Raw genomic sequence first — 12,496 nt, forward strand, 5'->3', positions numbered from 1 at the left:
AATTTAGAGCGAGTGCATAAAAAAACTAAAAGTGCAGTTATATTTGCCTCGGTCTGCTTTGTAAACTTCCTTACTATCAAAGTGCGTGCGAAGTTATAATAATAAATACACAATTCATTATGTTCAATGGCCGATCCTCATATTTATAGGTATGTAATGGCTGTGTGTGTGATTTTGATGTACTGCTCTAGCTGCAAGGGTCGGACACGCATTGGAACACTACACTTGACTAATGAGCCCCAATCGGGCGGGGGAAGCAACCTTGGGTTGCTTGTGTTCCGGTGCATCCAATAGCCCACAACAGGAGAGAGGATTAAATTGGCAAAATTGGATTAACATCAATAGATTGGCGTACACAGAATACATTGAGAAATGCAAATGCCGTTAGCTATAGTGTAGCAGAGTTCTGCTCATCAACTAGCATCTCTCTGGACAAAAGAGGAGAGAAAAGGGCTAAAAGTGCAGTAGCTCAAAGGTCAATCTATCACGAAAAAAATGTTTTCCATATAACACAAAGCATCTGAAATTTGATTTCGGTTGTCCTTCGGATTGTTTCCCCGACAAGTGAATGATGTGCGCTGCATTAAGGAGGAGTTGAATTCAATGTAGTTCTCCCTGATAAAGCCCCATTTAAAGCTCTTCCATGGTGCAGGGGGTAAATCTCCCTCTTAACGCTACATGTTGTTGGAAAGGCTCTGCCATTTCTACCTAAAGAGCATTGTGCCAGGGTTGTGACTGCTTGAATGGCATTACACACAACGTACTGTTACACTCTACACCTTTTCCTCCCTGAAGCCCATTAACCAAACTTCAGTGAGTACAAAATGTCATAGAGGGGAGACCTCTTGATTAGAAAAAGAGCGATCATGTCGCTATGGCGAGAAATCACCTTCACTGGATACCCATGACGTAAAGAGTTTCCTTCCAAGGGGCATATTTATACTCTGTTTGCGCCGGAATTGCGTCGTTTTTTTTTACGCAATTCCGACGCAAAACTAACTCCATATTTATACTTTGGCGTTAGACGCGTCTAGCGCCAAAGTCCATGGAGTTTGCGTCATTTTTTTGCATGGACACCTACTTTGCGTTAATGAGATGCAAGGTAGGCGTTCCCGTCTAAAAAATAGACTCCGAGGCATGTGCGCCGTATTTACACTCCCGGGCAAAATTCACGCCCGGGAGTGGGCGGGTCAAAAAAAATGACGTACGGCCGCTTTTGCGACGTTTTTTAGCGCCTGGACAAGGCAGGCGTTAAGGGACCTGTGGGCTCGGAAGGAGCCCAGAGGTGCCCTCCCATGCCCCCAGGGACACCCCCTGTGACCCTTGCCCACCCCAGGAGGACACCCAAGGCTGGAGGGACCCATCCCAGGGACATTAAGGTAAGTTCCGGTAAGTACTTTAAAAAAAAAAAAATTGTGGCATAGGGGGGCCTGATTTGTGCCCCCCCTACATGCCACTATGCCCAATGACCATGCCCAGGGGACAGAAGTCCCCTGGGCATGGCCATTGGGCAAGGGGGCATGAAGACAGGAGTCATTTCTATGGGGGTTGGGAGTCGAAAAAAATTGTGCAAATCGGGTTGAGGCGAAAAATTTGCCTCAGCCTGACTTGCCCCATTTTTTGACGCCCAAGCTCCATATCCCCCTACGCCAGCGCTGCCTGGTGTACGTCGTTTTTTTTTCACGCACACCAGGCAGCGCCGGCGGCTAACGCCGGCTAACGTCATTGATTAAATACGGCGCCCGCATGGCGCTTCAGAATGGCATTAGCCGGCGCTCATTTTTTTGACACAAAACTGCGTTAGCGCAGTTTTGCGTCAAAAAGTATAAATATGGCCCCAAGTCTTTTACTACATGCCCAAGATGAATCACCGATTTACCAAGCACTCCACCACTAGGATGTTTTCGTCCATATCTGCCTGTGGGTGCAATCCTACTGATCAAAAGTGTCTTACTCTGATGGTTGGTTCCTTTGTGCTGGAATGAACTTACAGTACTCTTGTCAGCATGCAGCCACACACAGGCTACAGGAAGGTTTTTAATGCACAACATATTTAGGGATGTATTACTTCTTGCTAGTATTTTCTGGTGCGTTGGCAGCTGGGTCTCTTAACACAAAGATGGTCTTTGGTAGATGTCCGCTTTATGACTAATGAATGATGGTGATGATGACAGTTTTGTGCTAAATCGAGCAAAAACACAGCCCAGAGAAATTAGTACACCCCTGGATCTTCTCCACATAACGTTTTGCTGAACTACTATTGCACAGCTAGTACATATGATATTGTCACTCATTTTGCAATACTTTGTAGCATATTTAATGCAGTTTTACCAGCAGTTCGTAGCTGGTGGTAAAAGCAAACCAGAGCATACAACTAGAACTGCACTCTTATTCTGTGCTAGAATAGCTGATTTCCTGAGTCTCAACACTGCTATTGACAACTTGATGAGAATGGGTCGTTTTTGAGATGCAGGACATTGATTCAAAATTATTTATTTTCAGGTATGCAACACGCAAGCCTCATGTATTGTTCTGTGCAAAGGAAATCTTTCAATTAGTAGCAAAGGTGCTATTGATGAATTCTTCACCCAATGTTATGGCCTGATTTAGATGTGATGGTAATGGAAAATCCTCTGAAGTGTGCAGAATTTATCAGTCCTTGATTTGAGTGTGCCGTGGGCTGGAGAATATATTGGCATAATCTCCTCAACCATACCATCTCTACAGTGGAGGTAATTCCTCCAGCAAATTCACCACTGGAAGGAGGACCGCAGCATTTTTTTAAATTATTTTAATTTACATGTTTTATGATGTTTAGCACTAAAGTTTTGATTAAGAAACGTATTTGTAAATATATCTGTATTCGTTTTTAAAGACTGTAAACTGTAGACTGATAATTTAATCAGCAGCGTTGCTGTAAATCAGAGGGGGGCGATGAGGGGACAGAGATGGGGGAAAAAAGAAAACTTACCTTATCGCTGTCTCCGTCTCCTGCTGCTTCACACTCATTTTTCCTCCATGTCGGCACAGCCCCCCCTAGCAATCCTGGTGCTGCTTACATGCTACATGTAAGCAGCATCAGCATTGGTCTGAGCAGCAGTCACTACCACTCAGACTCAAGCCTGGCGTCTGTGCAGTTTCTCCAGCTCGGCTGGGTATACAGCCGGGTTGGAGAAACCTAAGTGAACCTGTGTTTGGCTAGCCTCAGACAGCCACCCAAACACACATGCTCACTTAGTGCACTGTCCCCTCCTCCCCCTTCCACCTCCTGTGGCCCAGGTCTGCCCCTCCCCTGTACTGCTGGCTGAGCCAGCAGATGAAAAATGAAAGTGGAACTATTGTTTTATTTTTGAACTCCTGGCTCTTGGCCAGGGGGGCGACATTGCTTCGCCATAGTGAAGGAGCCGCCCCTGAATTTAATAATAGAAAACTTCTGTGTTTTCATTTTTCATTTTTGATTCACACAGATTACGTAAAGTAGAGTGATATGCCCTTTGATGGGACTTTAATTTACAAAAGCAACTGATAAATTATAAGAATAGAAACACTTCCTGGATATCACATTTACTGCTAGCTCATATGTCAAATTCAGTCATACGTCCTTTACCTTTTTCCTTCCTTCTGGTGAAGGGGTGATATGGTGAGGCCCTCTCCACACATCAAAATACTGTTTCATCATTTCTGGATGAACAGAGGGGAGGCACTGTAGAGGGTACCAAAAAGAAAACACCACCTTGCGGAAAGATGATCAAGATTTTTTAACAGTAATGCATGAAAAAACACTCACAAAATGTTCAACTACTCAAGCATAAAAATGTAACAGAAAATACAAACATCAAGCACAATGCAATAAATTCCAAATATCAAAGACTCTTAATGGGATAGAAGCAAAGCTCTGAGACGAAAGGAGGAGCAAAATGCAAAAAAGATGAAACCGCAACCACTGTGATGCAAGAAAGAGTACATTTTATAACACTTTCAGCCTGATTTAGAGTTTGGCATGGGGGCTACTCCATCACAAACATGACAGATATCCCATCCACAATTAGCGATCCCATAATAGCCTATGGAAAATGTTATACAGCTGATGGGATATCCGTCATGTTTGGGATGGAGTAAACCATCTTCCAAACGCTAAAACAGGCCCTTTGTCTCCAGATTGTGTTGATTTGAAATTTCCTTTACTATTCAGTGCAAAACTTGTTTTGTGCTTAAAAGTTGCCCTAAAGTAACACAAAGTAACAGAACGTATTACTTTGCATCATTGGGGCATTACAGAGGTGGTCCATTGGCTTTCAGTGCAACCACCAATGAGTTTTAACGCAAATCCCTATTTAATAACATTGTTAAACAGGGATTTGCATAACAAAACATGCCACATGGGGGTGGGTGTAATGTTGGAGAAAAGTTTTATTTCACTAAAGTTTTCTAACTTTTCATGTTTCCTGTAATGTACAGCACACATACACATTTGCAAAAGTATTAAACTATGTCTAAGCATAATATTTTGTAAGAGTATTCTTCTGGTACAAAACCTATGCTAGACATCATTCACCCACACACATCTTTGCACCATGGTGCAAGAGTGTGAGTGTTTCAAAACAGTCAAAAGTGCCCCGGCAGAGGGAAAGAGAGAAATATGGCCATGTCTTATTACATATATCACTCTCAAACTCGCTCCTTGACAGAACATTGTGCAGTAACTTTAGTTGTCATGCTTCATTGCGCCAAACCTTAGTAAAACTCCTTCTTTTATACAGCCAGCTCCAATTATGTTCTTGGAAAGACAGAATACTTCCCCACCATCTTGAATTGGATATGTGCACAGAAAGTACTAGCACTTCCTGTAATGAGCCCTGCATATCGTAGGGTCAGACATTCAGCAGAGTTTGCTGAGAAGTAAGTACATGCCTTGCCAATCTCCAAAGCCCAAACACTTTGGTATAAAGCAAGGAAAGACTCTAAGTCGAATTTCTTTTAAATGTCCTTGCAACGTGGAGAGAGGGTGAACCAGTATGAAGAAATGGCTAAGGCTGTATTGTAAAATATTAATTTAACAAATTAACTATGACCCCAAAAATGGCAAAGGGATGAACTGCAGCCAAGTATGTTATTGATAATGTGTTCACAGCTATGAAGGGACAAAATATACATTTATCAACAGCACTGTAACAACACATGTGTTCCAATTTGCTAACTGATTAAGTATTTGCTCTGAAAATACGTTTGCCTGAGCAAATAAACTAACCCTGAGCACTTGCCTTGACACTTAATATAACGTGTCAATGTTGTTAGCACTTTAGATCTTAATAAGTAAACTTACAAGAGGATGCGAATATGTAGATGAACCTTTTGACTCGTATTTAAGATGTTCCCATCATAGATCCAGTACATGCAAATCAATGATCAAGAATGAATCAATAACATAAATAACCAATGATAATCAATAATATATGTAATCAATTGGAGTCAGTAATTATCACATGCCATGATTTTCCAGTCATGAATACCCACACCTTTTAGTAAAAAGTTAGAATATTTATTTCCCTATATTAAGAATGCTAATGTCACGTAAAATAATCTCAAAATCAAATGATGAACATACAGAAACATCACTGACTGTCCAAATCTGCGAAAGAAACTTAATCTAATCAAAGGTGCATCTCTGCGTTTCTGAAAAGACTTAGGGGGTCATTCCAACCCTGGCGGTCATCGACCGCCAGGGTGGATGACCACGGAAGCACCGCCAACAGGCTGGCGGTGCTTCATTTGGGATTCCGACCGCGGCTGTAAAGCTGCGGTCGCCCAGCCCGGGTCCGGCGGTTTCCCGCCGGATTTCCCCCGGCTGGGAGAATCCTCCATGGCGGCGCTGCAAGCAGCGCCGCCATAGGGACTCCGACCCCCTTCCCGCCAGCCTGTTTCTGGCGGTTTTTACCGCCAGGAACAGGATGGCGGGAACGGGTGTTGTGGGGCCCATGGGGGCCCCTGCACTGCCCATGCCACTGACATGGGCAGTGCAGGGGCCCCCTAACAGGGCCCCAGCATGATTTTCACTGTCTGCCTAGCAGACAGTGAAAATCGTGACGGGTGCAACTGCACCCGTCGCACCCCTGCAACACCGCCGGCTCCATTCGGAGCCTGCTTCTGTGTTGCAGGGCCTTTCCCGCTGGGCTGGCGGGTGCTCCCTTGGCGGGTGCCCGCCGGCCCAGCGGGAAAGTCTGAATGGCCCCCGCGGTCTTCTGACCACAGAGCGGTCATTTGACGGGGTAAGTTTGGCGGGCGGCAACTGCCGCCCGCCAAACTTGGAATGACCCCCTTAGTGTTCCGCCGCCAAATGTGGTGCAGTGCCGCACAGGACCACTTCTTAGTAAATGATGCCCTATGTCCCTGGTTAAGATCTCCCCAGTGTAATCTTGTAAGGGTGACGAGAAAAGGCCTCTTATGGGCACCCTTATAAACCAGGCACTATGCAATCAAGCATAGATAAATAAAATAGTGGGGACTGCTGAAAATGTACACGTTTTTGAGAGTTATTGCACAGTTTGACAGGAAACTGGATTTCCTTAAAATTGTTTCTCATGAAGATCTTTTAAGTGTGTGCTGCTGCATACATTTACCAGTACTTGTTGTGGATGGAAAACTGAAGACCTGTTCAATGGCTTTCCCCGTATAAAATGATTTCTCATTTTAAATCCTTTACCAGTGGGCACCAAATATAAGATGTGCTTTGTAGATTACATTTCTTTTGTACCAGGCTTTGTTACCTGTTTTGCTGATTACATGATTACATAATTAATGGACAACAAATTATAGCTGTGCTCTGCGACGAGGTGGTACCAAGCAGAACAATGTTATTTGTTTGCCCGCCTTGCAGGTACCTGGCTGCACATAAATAATCGTCCTAAGGGGATTTGTCATTGTACATCAATAAATAAGAGGGTAATGCTTATCGAGTTTCTGTTATCATTGCTTTAATGGTGTGCCAGATCTACTCCTACTTTAACAAAGACGCCCATTTTAGTTGAGTAAAATAGCTGGCAGTGCATGTTAGTTTCTGCTAATGATAATTAACTTGATAATGAACTTCAGAATTAAATATTTGATCAATAGTTTCTCTGCCTTTGCTTCATGGTCTAGTCAAGTTTACAACAATAACCCTCAATGTCAGCGTCCATGAGGAATTATTATTTTGCATCTTTGATTAGGTGTGACATATATAACCTGTTGCAAAATTGCCCTCTCTGAAGGGTCACCCCAAACTTTTTGCCTTCCTCTTCCTCTTACCTGCTTTTGTTGCCTTTAGGACTCTGGGCACTTTACCACTGCTAACCAGGGCTAAAGTGCATGTGGTCTCTTCCTAAAACATGCCAATATTTGCTCATACCCAACTGACATTTTTAATTTTGTAAGTCCATAGTAAAGTGCTCTACATGTGCCCAGAGCCTATAAATTAAATGCTACTAGTGGACATGCAGCACTGATTGTGCCACCCACATAAGTAGCCCCTTAACCATATCTCAAACATGTCATTGCAAGGCCTGTGTGTGCAGTTTCACTGCCACTTTGACTTGGCATTTAAAACTACTTGCCAAGCCTTAAACTTCCCTTTTATTACATATAAGTCACCCCTTAGGTAGGCCCTATGTAGCCCACAGCAGGGTGCTATGTAAATAAAAGGCAAGAAATGTGCTTGTAGGTTTCACATGTCCTGGTAGTGAAAAACACCAAAAGTCGCTTTTCACTACTGTGATGCCTGATCCTCTCATAGGCCAGCATTGGGAATTCCCTTATATACCTTTAAGTGGTAATTTCTGATCTGAGAGGAGTGGCATTGTCATGGCTGGAATGGTGGTGAGAAATCCTGCTTACTGGTGAAGTTGGATTTAATATTACTATTCACGAAATGCCACTTTTAGAAAGTAGGCACTTCTCTGCACTTACAGCTTGTCTCTAATCCACATCTGGTCTGTGCTTGTTGACAGCTCCCTTTGTGCATTCCGCCCAGACAGCCATAAACACAGGACACTCAGCTGCATCTGCATTCATCTGCAAACTGATGGGTCTCCTGGGCAGGAAGGGTGGAGAGGCTCTCTCTTACACTTCAAACACCAGTGGCCTGCCCTCACACAAAGGACTGATAACTCCCCCCAGGGCTCCTGGCAGACAGAGCTGGGTTAAAAGGGGAATCTGTGCACTTCAAAGCCACTCTTTGAGGTTTCCCCTAATTCAAAGGCATATTTGGGTATATATACTGGGTCTGTGACCCCTCCATGTCAGACTCCTCTGGACCTACAACTGGAGTCTGTCAGAGGGACTGCTGTGTTGCCCAAATGAGTCATCTGGACTGTGTTTCTGGAAGAACTGCTCTCCTGCTTGTTGCTCTGTTGCCTTCTGGCTCTGCCCTCCCCCACAAGTGCTCTCAAGGGCTTGGACTGAGCTTGCCTCCTGTTCTGAGTTCTCAGGGCCATCAGAGGATTCACCAAAGAGAAGAAAATCCAGTGCGTCGGAAAATCGATGCAACACCTGCAAAAAATTGTGCCTGTTTTATCTGCATAACACGTTCTGGATTTTTCATGCATCATACCTGGATGTCAAAATATCCCTGCATCGCAGTGAGGAACCAAACTGTGATCCCAGAAACTGACGCATCACCTTTGCCTGTGGAGAGAAAAGACCCACCACCTTCACTGTGCTAGAAAATGATGCATTGCTCTACTTTCAGATGCATCTTATCGTCTGCAGGCCCCCTGCATTTTTTTTAATGCATCCCACGTACTGTGTGTTAAAAGGATAAAACCACTGATTCTTAAGAATTGAGACTCATCTAAACCTTTAAAACGAATTGAGACTCATCTAAACATTTAAAAAGTTATATCTTGACTTGTGCATGTTGGATTTTTGCCGTTTTGGTATTATTTTATTCAGATAAATATTATCTATAATTCTTAACTGGTGTGGAGTACTTTTTGTGGTGTTTTCACTGTGTTACTCTGGAGGCGCGCCAGAGGCAAGCCCGTCTGCGCCCGTCCGCGCCTGGACCGCGCCCAGCGCCAACCACCCTGGCCCTCACGCCCCCGCACCCCATGCCTTCGCTACTCGGCCAGCGAACTCCTCGCCCTCAACCCTGGCCCCTCCTCAGAGTGCTTCCTGGCCACCCCGAAGCACACCAAAGGACCTTTTTCCTGCCGCACCTGCAACTTCACCTGCAACAAAACAACGAAACCAGCAACAACCAACACAAACCACCTGCACTGCATCCTCCTCAACACACGCTCCGCACGAAAGCACGCCATCGAACTCTGGGACCTGCTCGACACCACCGCCCCAGACGTAGCCTTCCTGACCGAAACCTGGTGGAACGACTCCTCGGCCCCTGACATCGCCTTCGCCATCCCTGATGGCTACAAGATCACCAGAAGAGATCGCACCAACGGAATCGGCGGAGGAATAGCCATCACCCACAAATCTACCCTTAAGATCCACACCCACACGGACGACACCCTCAAGACAGCCGAACACCTCCACTTCCAGATTCACACAGACCCCAACACTACCCTCAGAGGAACCCTCATATACCGCCCTCCAGGACCTAGAGCCCTCTTCAGCGACGCTGTCTCCGACCTCGCAAGCACCCACGCCCTCGCCTCTTCAGACTACATCCTCCTGGGAGACCTAAACTTCCACCTGGAGAACAAGAATGACGTCAATACAGCATCGCTGACCACCAACCTCTCCAACCTCGGACTCCGTCAGCTGGTCAACACTCCCACCCACATCGCCGGCCACACCCTTGACCCACTCTTCACTTCAAGCAACCACATCTCTTTCAGCCACACCTCCGAACTCCACTGGACCGACCATCACTGCGTCCATTTCTCCTTCAAGAAAAACACCGAACACCACCGCACTCCTCTACCGCCGCACCGCCGCTGGGGAAAAGTCACCGAAGATCAACTTACCAACACCCTCGCCAAAAACCCACCACCCGACCCCACCGACCTGGACTCCGCCGCCATCAACCTCCAACAATAGATCCTCGACTGCGCCAACATCCTAGCCCCGCTCAAGAAACCCACCGCCAACCAAGAAAAGAAAAAAACAGCCTGGTTCACAGACGAACTAACCACGTCCACACGCACCTGCCAGAAACTCAAGAAAAAATGGATCCTCGAGCGCACACCCGAGAACCTCGCTACCATCAAGGACGCCAACCGTGAACACCACCAACGGATCCGACTCGCAAAGCGCTCCCACTTCACAGAACGCCTCAACAACAACGCTCACGACTGCAAGGAACTCTTCAGCATCGTGAAGGAACTCGCCAACCCCAACGCCATTGTCAACGACATCCCTCCATCCCAGAAACTCTGCGACGATCTCTCCACCTTCTTCTACCAGAAAATTGCAGCCATCCACGACAGCTTCAACACCTCACCTCCGCCAGACCCCACCCCCAACAACTCCTCCCACGCCGACCACATCACCACCTGGACCCAAGTAGACGACGCCGAAACCCTAAAAACCATGAACTCCATCCACTCAGGATCTCCCTCTGACCCCTGCCCACATCACGTGTTCAACAAAGCCGACGTCACCATCGCCCCTGCACTCCGAAAGATCATCAACCTCTCCTTCAACACCGCTACCTTCCCGGACAGCTGGAAGCACGCAGAAATCCAACTCCTCCTCAAGAAACCTAAGGCTGTCCTCAACGATCTCAAAAACTTCCGACCGATCTCCCTCCTCCCTTTCCCAGCGAAAGTCATCGAGAAGATCGTCAACGCACAGCTCGCCCACTACCTAGAAGACAACTCCATCCTTGACCCCTCCCAATCTGGCTTCAGACGAAACCACAGCACAGAGACTGCACTCCTCGCCGCCACAGATGACATCAGACTACAAATGGACAACGGCGAAACCTCAGCCCTGATCCTCCTAGACCTATCAGCCGCCTTCGATACAGTCTGCCACCGCACCCTACTAACCCGCTTACACGAAGCCGGCATCCAAGAAAAGGCCCTCAAATGGATCTTCTCCTTTCTCTCCGACAGAACCCAGAGGGTCCGACTTTCACCTTTCCGCTCCAATGCCACCAACCTCATCTGCGGCGTACCCCAAGGCTCCTCACTAAGCCCAACGCTGTTCAACGTCTACATGGCCCCCTCGCACAACTGGCCCGCCAGCACAACCTCAGCATCCTCACCTACGCCGACGACACCCTCCGAATGCTCTGCAGGATCTTCAAGTGGATTCCAACAGGAACCAGAAAGACAGTGACCCAAGCCCTCGTCAGTAGCAGACTCGACTACAGCAACGTTCTCTACACAGGCATCCCAACAAAAGACATCAAACGACTCCAACACATCCAGAACGCATCCGCCCGCCTGATCCTCGACATACCCCGCCGATGTCACATCTCCCCTCACCTGAAGGACCTCCACTGGCTCCCCATGGACAGGAGGATCACCTTTAAACTCCTCTCCCACGCACACAAGGCTCTACACGACACCGGACCCGCCTACCTGAACACCAAACTCAACTTCTGCGTTCCCTCACGTCAACTACGCTCTGCCAACCTTGCCCTCGCCATCGTCCCCCGAATCCAGCGCAAGACCTCTGGCGGCAGATCCTTCTCCTATCTCGCCGCCAAAACCTGGAACTCACTCCCGACCTCACTGCGCCAGACCCAGGACCTTCTCACATTCAGGAGACTCCTCAAGACATGGCTCTTCGAACGATGGCAGCACCCCCCGCCATCCCCCCTAGCGCCTCGAAACCCTAACGGGTACATAGCGCGCTTTATAAATTATTGATTGATTGATTGATTGATTGAGTTATTGCACATACATTTTACACATTGCCTTCTAAGTTAAGCTTGCCTGATCTGGTGAGCACAGGATAATTTAGGTTGTGTTGTGACTTACCCTGACTAGGATTGTGGTCCCTACTTGGACAGTGTGCATACCTCTGCCAACTAGAGACCCAATTTCTAACATAACCTATAAACCATGTTAAATAATCCCATCTGTTAAAGTATATGTATTGTAGCGATGCTGATCTACCATAAAATGCTAACATTGGATGAGGAGGTGTCTGTAATGGAGGAACAATAATTCTTCATAATCAATGAACCAACGGCAACATGCCTAGTTAAACCACACTATGGCGTTGGTCTTGGAAACATGTTCCATTGTTCTGCTTCTAGCTTCCCTTATACCAGGTAGAAAGTAGAACATACTACTAAGGTACGTCGCTTCTTTTTTAGAGACAATGGTCAAGAACGAGTTAAAAAATGGAGACCATCAACAATATTAAGAGCAAAAGCCCGAAAGAGTGCTGCCATATTCAGATGTTACACCTAGCAGCTCTAATCACTCATGAGCAGTACAGTACAGTACTGCAAATGGAATCTTTAGCAAGAGCTGATAAGACATTCACCGAAAACAATAAAAAACAAATTTGCAATGTCCTTTCCCAAAATAGGTTTCTTCACTAT

Source organism: Pleurodeles waltl, chromosome 9 (genome assembly GCF_031143425.1).
Source record: "Pleurodeles waltl isolate 20211129_DDA chromosome 9, aPleWal1.hap1.20221129, whole genome shotgun sequence".
In the NCBI taxonomy this organism is placed as follows: Eukaryota; Metazoa; Chordata; class Amphibia; order Caudata; family Salamandridae; genus Pleurodeles; species Pleurodeles waltl.